The 11,244-nt window shown below is 38.3% G+C and overlaps 1 long non-coding RNA gene across 1 annotated transcript; it reads right to left on the reverse strand.

The window, feature by feature from the left end:
• Positions 1 to 291: 291 nt before the first annotated feature.
• Positions 292 to 8,137, reverse strand: LOC136223625 (uncharacterized). The gene is made up of 4 exons (XR_010686041.1): positions 7,834 to 8,137; positions 7,564 to 7,654; positions 5,920 to 6,045; positions 292 to 478 (listed from the first exon to the last, which is right to left on the reverse strand). It is a non-coding gene; the product is annotated as an uncharacterized lncRNA (long non-coding RNA).
• Between the last annotated feature and the right edge of the window lie 3,107 nt (positions 8,138 to 11,244).

Below are 11,244 nucleotides of genomic sequence, written 5' to 3' on the forward strand. Positions count from 1 at the left end.
AACTAGCTGGTCGGTAAGGGGTTAGTGACTCTTTTCCTGAATTAGTCTTAAACTTTGCGACCAAAAATAGTTGGTCGCCAAAACGTCATTAAGTTACTGACTATGTTTTCAGTCGCTAACCCGTACCATGTAGTCGCAAACTATGCTTCGGAGATATCTCCAAATTTTTTATTTGCGACGGAAATGACATATTTGCAACGAATCATTCCGCACAAACAGTTTTTTTCTTATTTTAAAGCTTTCTTTTCATAAAAACAGAAAATTAAATCTAAATAAAATTTGGATTGAAGAGAGTTCCTTTAAAGTAAACAAAATAACAAAAAAATAATTATATAATATTAGTGATTACAGTTTTGATATCAACATCAAACTTCATTTTAATCTACGAACATGTTAAAAAATCATGCACGTGCATAGTAGTAATACAATCAATAAGCATACATAAACAACCTAGGTGATCCACCGCAGCCAAAAAGACCTGTAAGTTGTAGCAATAAAAAAAAGATTCAGGCATTATACAAACACTGTATCTCAATTCTAACAAATTAACAAACACTATATCTCAATTCAACAAATTAACAAAAAAATATATCTCAAGTTAGATGATGCGGACATCCTAACTGAGATCACTGATCACGCGCGCTTTGGCGGATCCTCAAACATCAGACCCACGGAGGTTGTACCTAAGAGGGCGGATCCCCAGAACATACAAGCGGGGCGGATCTAGGAGTACGCCAGGAGGCGTATCAACATCTACCCTGGGCGGATCTCTAGGTTTACTTCCTCCCGAAGTAATTCACCAACAACCCTGACAATCCGTACCTGTACCATTGTACTGATTGTCGGGGCGTATCTCCCATTTTACCCTTTTATGGATAGCCTTATCGGAACCCTAGTAGGGGTAGTCCTTGTCTTTTATTATCATTAGGAGGATGTATTTAAACCCTCATTTTTGTAAGGATGGACTAACTTTTTATCAATCAAACATCATTTCTCTTTGAGAACTTAAGGTTTATACATTGTTATTGGGATTCACTCCTTCTAGTTTAGCTAGAGAAGAACCTCTTTGTTGGTTTACGATTAAAACCTTCATTTATCGCTTTCAATCTGTATCAGTTGGTATTAGAGCCGATCGTTTCTTGACCCAAAACTTCTTTTGGCAATGGTTCAACCCCGACAACCGCAAGATTCCATGGAAACCAGTGACCGGAGATATGAGGAGCTGAGGGAGCACCTCGCGGAGCAGATCCAAGCCAGCCATGAGCGGCAGAAGCAAACCGACCAACGGTTCCTGGAGCTAGCCACCTCCCTAGAAAACTTCAAACTAGAGGTTCTGGCTCTAATCCGACCAACCGCGGGAGGCTCAACCCAGAGAAAGGAAGGAGTCCCTGAACCGCAGCTTCCACGAATGGGTCCTAGGGATCCCGAGGTAAGAAGACCCAACTATGTCTTTGTGCATAATGCGGATAGTGATAGTGATGACTTTGAGGGTATTGGGGATGATAATACCGTTAGAACTATGAGGGATGTTGGGTCTGTTGACAACAGACGTGTGGATGTTGCTAGAGTATACCCAGGTCTAGGAAACTTTGATAGAGATGATGCCTTTAAGCTAAAAATAGACTTACCATCTTTTGGAGGCGAACTGGATATAGAGGGATTCTTAGACTGGTTATCAGAAGTGGAACGTTTCTTTGAGTATGCTGGGATTCCTGATGAGAGGAAAGTAAGGCTGGTGGCGTATCGCCTGAAGGGTGGCGTATCGCCTGAAGGGTGGCGCATAAGTTTGGTGGGATCAGATGAGGGAAGAAAGAAGAAGAGGTGGCAGAGATCCGATTAGATCTTGGCTACGGATGAAGGCGATGTTGAGAGAGCGGTTCTTACCGCCAGATTATTTACAGCTCCTACAGGGGATGCTATCAAGGGGCCCGAAGTGTCTATGAGTATACCTCCGAGTTCTAGAGGCTTTCGGCAAGGGCCAACTTGTCAAAAACTGAAAGCCAAAAGACCTCTAGGTATCTAGAAGGGTTGAGATACAACATCCAGGATCGTATTGGCACACAGATGGTGGTTCGGGTACAAGATGCCAGGAATTTAGCCCTCAAGACTGAGTCTCAACTAACCGGGAGATCCAGGAGATCCGCCACTACTAAGTATCCGCCTGGAGGAAGAGATAACGTGAAGTCTTATGACAAAGGCAAGCAAGTGGCAAGTGGTAAGTGCCAGTGGGGCCAAGATCAACAGTATGGGAAGGGGACCTGTCGGAGATACTAGGCCATACAAGGAAGCACCTATACCACCTAAGAGCAACAATCCGTATGCGAGGCCAACACCTTTTAAATGTTTTCGGTGCAATGAGCCAGGTCATAGATCCAACGAATGCCCTAGGAGGAGAAGTGCCAACATGGTGGAGAGGTATGAGGATGACTATGACGAAGGGGATGAAGTATTTTGTGAACCCTTAGGAGAGGATGATGATGAGGCGGATGAAGAGAGATACGCCGTTCATGTGGTATGGCGTTTGTTAGTCTCCAGCCGGGTAGAGGGAGATCAGAATTTAGGACCCGCTGTCTTGTGAAAGGTGGGCGATGCAATGTGATAATAGATAGTGGGAGCCAAGAGAACATTGTGAGCAGCAGCGCCGTTCAGAAATTCGGATTGATGGCGGAGGCGTATCCCGACCCCTATAGGGTGGGATGGATCAAAAACGTGGGTGAACTTAAGGTGACCCAGAGATGCAGGGTACCTATTGCGATTGGTGATTACAGTGATGAAGTCTGTTATGATGTGGTCGATATGGATGCCTGCCACCTACTGTTGGGCCGACCCTGGCAATTTGATAACGATGCCACCCACGCAGGAAGAGAGAACACTTACAGACTTGTGAAGAATGAGGTAAAGTTCGTACTTACACCAATGATGAGAGAGCCAAAGGCCGACGAGAAGTCTACCTTGGTAGTCTGTCCTACACACAAATCGTTTGTCAGCGAATGTGAAGAGAGCCAGATGGTGTATGTGGTAATGGTTAAGGCGAATCACGAATCCGCCCGAAGGGGCGAAAGGGAGATGCCGAATGAAGTGACCCGCCTACTTGACGAATATCAAGACCTGTTCCCTGACGAGCTGCCGAGTGGGTTACCACCTTTGAGGGACATCTAGCATCATATTGATCTTGTGCCCGGGGCTAGTTTGCCAAGCCTTCCCCATTATCAAATGAGTCCAAAGGAAAATGACATCATGAGGCAGAAAGTGGAAGAGCTCATTGAAATGGGATACGTTAGGGAAAATATGAGTCCATGCGCCGTCCCAGCCCTACTTACGCCCAAAAAGGATGGATCTTGACGGATGTGTGTGGACAGCAGGGCTATTAACAAGATCACTATCAAGTATAAATTCTCTATTCCAAGGTTGGATGATATGCTAGACCAACTTGGCGGATCCCGAGTTTTCTCCAATATTGATCTCAGGAGTGGCTATCATCAGATACGAATTCGATCTGGGGATGAGTGGAAGATGACTTTCAAGACTAGAGATGGATTGTATGAGTGGTTAGTAATGCCATTCGGGATGACTAATGCCCCTAGTACATTTATGAGGCTGATGAATCAAGTGCTTCGTCCGGTGATTAGAAAATTTGTAGTTGTGTATTTTGATGACATCCTGATTCATAGCGAGACCTTGGTGGAGCATGTGGAGCATTTACAGATAGTGTTTGACCTGTTAAGGAAACACCAGTTATACGCCAACACTAAGAAGTGTGACTTCGTCATGGAGAGCCTGGTTTTCCTTGGGCTCATGATTAGTGGCGATGGGGTCCAAGTTGATGGGGAGAAGGTAAGAGTCATCCAAGAATGGCCCACTCCGAGGAATGTGGGGGATATCAGAAGTTTTCATGGGCTAGCAACATTTTATCGCCGATTCATTAAGAACTTCAGTGCCATAGTGGCCCCATTGACAGAATGTTTGAAGAAGGGAAGGGGATTCGAGTGGGCGGATGCCCAAGAGAAGAGCTTCACCCTGATCAAGGAAAAGCTGAGTACAACGCCAGTGCTGGCGTATCCCAATTTTGATAAACTGTTCGAAGTTGAGTGTGATGCCAGTGGAGTTGGGATTGATGGTGTCTTGATGCAAGAAAAGAGGCCCATTGCATATTTCAGTGAGAAGCTCTGTGAGGCACGGTAAAAGTGGGCAACGTATGATCAAGAATTTTATGCTGTAGTAAGGTCGTTGAAAGTGTGGGAGCATTACTTGGTGGGAAAAGAATTCATCCTCTACACTGACCATCAAGCTCTCAAATACCTGGGAAGTCAGAAGCAACTTCGAAGCTCCATGCATGCCGGGTGGTCCGCCTTCATAGATAAGTTCCCCTATAAGCTTATCCATAAGGCTGGAAAACAGAACAAGGTGGCGGACGCCTTGAGTCGAAGGGTGTCACTAATCAAGACAGTAAACCTGAAGACCGATTGTTTTGAACACATCCGAGGAGAATACTTGGCGGATCCTGATTTTGGCAGTATCTGGGAAAAGTGTCAGCACCAGCATGGGGATGGGGCGTATCACCTGATGGATGAGTATCTCATGAGGGGCAACCAACTTTGCTTACCCTGCACTTCCATCCGCGAGAAGGTTATTCGTGATCTATATGGCGGATCCCTTGGAGGACATTTTGGGCGGGACAAGACATTTGAAGCAGTGAGTTCTCGTTATTTCTGGCCTAAGATGAGAAGAGATGTTGCCTACTTAGTAGAACGATGCTATATTTGTCAAACCGCCAAGGGACGCACTACAAATGCTGGCTATCAACTACCTTTGCCTGTGCCAGAGACCATATAGGAGGATCTGTCCATGGACTTTGTCCTAGGGTTGCCCAGAACTCAGAGAGGCATGGATTCCATCTTTGTCGTGGTTGATCGGTTCTCAAAGATGGCCCACTTCATACCTTGTCGTAAGACTAATGATGCCTCAGCGACTGCTAAGCTATTCTTCAGAGAGATTGTCAGGTTACATGGCGTACCTAAGAGCATTGTTTCGGATCGTGATACGAAGTTCCTCAGTCACTTATGGCGAACGTTGTGGGCTCTATTTGATACGTCTCTGAAGTTTAGTACCACCGCCCATCCTCAAACAGACGGACAGACCGAGGTGGGCAATAGAACTTTGGGAAACTTACTGCGCAGCAAGTGTAAAGATAAGCCCAGGATGTGTGATGTGGTTTTAGCCCAAGCTGAGTTCGCCTACAATGGCTCTGTACATTCGGGAACCGGGAGATCCCCATTTAAGGTGGTATACATGAAGACCCCGAACCACGTCCTTGATATCGCCCATCTTCCTAAAGGAAACGTGACTGCTAACCAGCTGGCCAAGGATTATGTACAGATGCACCAAGAGGTGAGAAAGACTCTTGAAGAGAGGAATCAAACATTAAAGGCTAAGGCGGATGAGCACCGCAGGGACCTACAGTTTGAAGTAGGGGATGAGGTTATGGTATATTTGGGCAAAGAGAGACTCGCCAACGCCCCAAGTAGCAAGCTTCGGCCTAGGAAATACGGGCCATATAAGATCACTAAAAAAGTCAATGCCAATGCCTATCATATAGCACTGCCGAATTGGCTTGGTAAAATCTCATCAGCATTCAACATCCGTGACCTTAGCCCATGGAAGCCGGATGGTACTTTGGAGTCCAATCAGGGCGGATGTATTTAAACCCTCATTTTTGTAAGGATGAACTAACTTTTTATCAATCAAACATCATTTCTCTTTGAGAACTTAATGTTTATACCTTGTTATTGGGATTCACTCCTAGTTTAGCTAGAGAAGAACCTCTTTGTTGGTTTACGATTAAAACCTTCATTTATCGCTTTCAATCTGTATCATTAGACAAATAAAAAAAATAACAGTTCTCCGTGGTATAAAACTAACCTTCACAGCATTATAATGACCCCTGGCATTGTGCTTTTGTGCACACCTACTGGTCATCCGACGTGATGAAATTGGCCTACTTTGTCAAGGTTGCAACAAATCCCATCCGATTTCCATCATTTTAACCTGTTAAAATGAACACCAAATATTATATAACAAAAGTTAGAAAGAAGAACACAAGTTATTCAACCAACACACAAGCAAAAAAACGCTCATCCAAATCTGTTATAGCAATATGTAAGTTATCATCTGCATTTCTGCAATTTTTACTAAAGAATAGCCTATCAACTGCTCAGATTCATGAACTGGTCGTTTGATTAAGGATGTGCGCAGTTCCTTAACGGAACAGCCCAAATAACTTCATTCTTATCTTTTCAAAGCAATATCAAATTTTATATTTTACATTTCAAAGCTGTTACCAATTCAATTCACATAGCTAGCAAAAGCACATGTTCATGGACCAAAACTAAGTAAAATCATCCAGATTCTTTGCATTGGAATGAAAAAAAATAAATAACACATACTTAGTCTTCAAAGAATGTGAGAGCTTCCAATAATATATTTTAATGGCTATAGAGATACATTAGAAATTGCAAGAACAAAATGAGAACCCAAATTTGAAAATCTATAATTCCATTGAGCAAATATACGAATCCAACACCTAACTCCTTGTTTTCTTGTAGTAAAATAAGACAACAAATTTTTAAGAACTTAATCTTGATATGATATATAGGAACATAAGTGAAGTTTATGTACAATTTGCTCTGATTTTCCTTATAAGGTCACTAATGTAGATAATAAGACTCTAATGAATGAGAAAAAATGAACTGCAATTAATTAAACATATCTAAGTCACTAGCAGTTCTCTAAATTCAGAATAGTTTCGAAAAGAGCCCTGTCAGTCTATATTTGAGCTATTACGTGCAGTGACCCTCACTGACAGTTACAGATCCTCCATCAAATTAAAACTTACGTTTCTTATACAAAAAATTCTTTAAGTAGAGAAAACCAACCGCTTGCATAAGGGGAATGTAATTAATAAAACAAATAACTAAATGACAGGGGACTTTTATGAAAAGCCAAGCAATGATGAAAGTAGGAACTTGTTTGTTGAAGCACAAACCAACCTATTACCTCCACAAGATAGCCAGGAATTTCATATGCAAGCAAGGATCAATAAATATGCTACTGGAAGGAAAACTGTAATAATTGTACCCTCTTAGGCTATATGCGTAGAAAAGGTAAAGTAGTACCTAGTTAAACATTCTGAAAGAGTGTGAGAGAGAAAGTTATAGCTAACCTAGTATTATAGTGAGTTCTCCATGAATTTCCTAAGGTCCAAAAGTTAGATAATGGGCTTGCTAATCAGAAAAGTAATAGCTAAGTTGATGCTAAATTGATACAAGTTTCAACCAATTCTCCAAGAAATTCCTTGAAAACAAAATAAGGACATGTTACATTCAATACAGCCTATACACACCACTTATAACAATAAGTGGGTCCAATTTCACAAAACTCATCCTGAAATCCACCCCTGCTTGTGTTTATACATAATAAACACTACATCATATTCCAACAAAAGTATACATATGGTAATCTCAAATTCACTAACAATGCATATAAAGCAGGAAACGGAACAAAAACCTTGACCAGAGTTGTCCTTTGTTGATGGAGGGCAGCTAACAAAAAGTAGAATGCGAAAGGGGCGAACCACTGTTAGCGGCCAGAAAGATATCTAGAAGAGAAGAAAGACTGCTATATAAGTATTCATACTTCTATCACTTCATTATAATATATTGCGACCCATGAATTTGATGAACACTAAAAACTGAAGAAAGGGGATTTCATAAATTGGAACTGAAAGGCAGTCGCAATAGAGATATAACATACAAACAGGGAAAGAATTATGTTTACCTCGCCAATTAGGAATAGGATTTGTGTCGCACGAGCGATCTGGCCTGGTGATAGAAAACTAGGGTTCAGGTGGTGAACAGTTTGGGAGAAAGGAATCACGGAGGGGCCAAAGCAGAACTATTAGCTCGTCGTTAGAAATGAAGGTTGGAGAGGGAGATGAAGCCGGAGTTTAGATCGCCAGAGGTGAAGGTTGGGAAAAAACAAAGAGAAGCAAGAGAGAAAGCGGAGAGAACGAGGAGAGAACCCTAAGAGAGAAAAGACAGAAACCGAAGAGAGAGAGTGAATAGTGCAGATGAAAAGTTGAGATAGATATTTATCTCTCTTTTTTTTTTATTTTGGTTTACGGACCAACAATTATTAAATACCACAAAAATTGGTTGGTAAGCTGGTGACAATATTAATATCTCGCGTTTGCTACTAATATTAAACTTAATGACTAACCTTGGTAGTAAAGTAGGGACACAATTTAATTGAGTCATTAATTTCAGTCATTAACTCTTTATTTTCTTATAGTATTGTAATTCCGTCGGTTCTTTTAAGCATACATTAACATGTTTATTATTGTATAAATATGAATTAATTAGAAAAATATATTCTATATTTATAGGGAAGCAAGTGATGCATCGACAAAAACCGGAACAATTAGATTAATTTATTGGACAAAAGGTAAATATAATTCCTTATATAAATATATATTTACATATACACTGTCACACTACTTATATGTAAATATTGTTCCTATTCATGTCATTCAAAACTGAGTTTCAAAAGATAAAATGTTTTATTAATTATGTTTGTAATGATATGTTAAACTATGAGTTTTAGCTACTGGTTTTTCTAGAGCTGAACTTAATGATTTCAATGTTTATTGCTATTTTATTTTTTTCTATCCTAACCTTGTAATTGGTGTCAAAACTTGATTTATATGGTTGATTTTGAAACGGGAATATATTCATATGTATACGTATACGGTATGGTTGGAATTGAGGACAACGAATTTTAATTCCATTAATATAATAATATAAACTTTTTTTTTATCAATATAATGGTGCTATGCAATTTGTTTTAACTGTGGTTTTATTTTCTTTATTCTTCCACCATTTTGAAATTGTTATTTGGGTATAAGGGGCTAATTCCTTTTACCTTTATGATAATTATTATTTGATGTGTTTTAGATATTGAAAAGTGATATTATGTAATCAAAATATGATATTAAGTTTACAATAAAATTTGTGAGTATGTATAATGGTTTAAATGTTTGTTGATACTATGATAATAAGCACCTGTTTTGGAAGATGAGACGATAAGATGTTATTTAGCTCCACTTGAGATTAGACTATTGCACCACTGTTATGGTAAGAATTATACTATGAATTTTAAAGTTTTGTGTCTTGTAATAGTAGCCGATAGTGCATACCTATTTTTGATGATGAATGACTTAGCCGTAAGCCCATTGAACATATTTCACTTAGGTTTATGTGAGCTCTTAAGAATAAACATAATAAACATAATAAACCTTAGAGTTATCCATCTGTGTCTAGTAAAATTTGTCAAGTTTAGGATACTTTATATACTTATATACTTCTATTCTAAAAAGTTATTGTTTGATTAAAGGTGTTATCTATAAGATTATATACGTATAATAGATATATAAAAGCTAAAACATTCAGTTATCTCAAAGATTGACAAGTTAACTAAGATGATGACATGTCAAAATATATTTTATCCCTAGTTACAGAAGAAGAAGAAGAACCAAGGTCTTATAGTCAAGAAATCACACATAATTTCTCGAAAAAAGCAATGAAGGAAGAGATCGAAGAATTATACTTAAATAATAGATACGAGTTGGTGAATTTTCTAACAAGAAAAATACCAATTGGATGTAAATAGGTTTACAAGACAAACCTAAAAACAGATGGTACATTAGAGAGGCATAAGGGAAGCTTAGTTGCCAAAGACTACATAGAGACTGAGGGGCATTGACTACATTGAGGGCATTGACTACATTGATTGCTTTTCACCAGCCATGAAAAGGTATCGTGGAACCGATTGAACTGAAAGCTCGAACTGATAGTTAAGGTCCAATCATATATGAAGACAACTTTTAAATTGTTACCAGCTGTTATTGCAAGAAAGCAATATGATGTTTCACAACATGATGTAAACAATGCTTTTCTTATGGTGATCACCATAAAAGAAGAAGTATACATGGTTATTCCACATGTTTTTTTAGGCAAAAGATGAAACAAATATGTGCTGATCAATTAAGTCTTATTATGGATTGAAACATGTTAGCAGATATTGGAATGCAAATCTCACAACTTCTTTAGTTAGTTTTGGATACACAAAATCATAGTTTGATCATTTCCTGTTTATTAAGCAAGTTGCTTGTTAGTTTATGTGAATAATATGATACTAATTAGGCATGATGACATAGAAATCCAAGCCGTTGAGCAACATTTGGATGGTTTGTTTCAAATCAAAGACTTGTAGGGAGATCTTAATTGTTTTTCCTTGCCATAGAGGTCTCTAGAAGTAAGCAAGGTATATTCTGAAATTAGAGCAAGTATGCTTTTGATTTATTGAAAAATGTAGGATTATTTATCACATACGTGTCTAAGATTTTAAATTTGAATTTTCGAGATAGATAGTGTTAATTAATTATGAATTTAAATATATTTTTAGGTTTATTTTAATATTTTATGTATATCACACTCCCTGCTTACCAGCCTTTCAAGAAAAAATATTTTAGGTATAAATTAAAATTTTGGGTAAATTTTATAAGAAGTCATAAATTAAAAGACCAAGATCAATGTTTCGCAAAAAAAAAAAACATATACATCGTTGTAAGAATTATGTTTTACAAATTTATTATATACAGTAAAACCTCTATATAGGAATACTCTATATAAGAATAACCTCCAATTTGTTATAAAAAAATTTCGGTCCCAACTTGGGCCGGTTATAAATAAGAATAACCTCCCAAATGTTAATTGTTATACATAATCCAAGTCTCGCCTTTAGAAACTATACCTCTATATAGGAATAATTATGTAAATAATGTATATATGTATTAAGGATTTAAACAAACTTTATTAAAAAATTTAAAAATTATTGAGATTAAATATGAGTTGGCACACAAATTCCAATATGTCAAACAACGTTGCATAATTACTTTTTGAATAATAAAAATTAGAGAGTTCTTATTGTTGTTAAATTTATAAACTTTAAGTGTTTGATTTTTTTTTTGGTACCAAACTCTATATAAGAATAACCTCCCAATTGTTATACAAATTGTCCGGTCCCAAACGTATTCCTATATAGAGGTTTTACTGTACTATTTTATAACAAAAAAAATAGTGAGAATACCAAAGAAACAAAATAACTAGAATGTAGTACTTTTAATTAGAA

The sequence above is a fragment of the Euphorbia lathyris genome, chromosome 3, assembly GCF_963576675.1.
Source record: "Euphorbia lathyris chromosome 3, ddEupLath1.1, whole genome shotgun sequence".
NCBI classification, from domain to species: domain Eukaryota; kingdom Viridiplantae; phylum Streptophyta; class Magnoliopsida; order Malpighiales; family Euphorbiaceae; genus Euphorbia; species Euphorbia lathyris.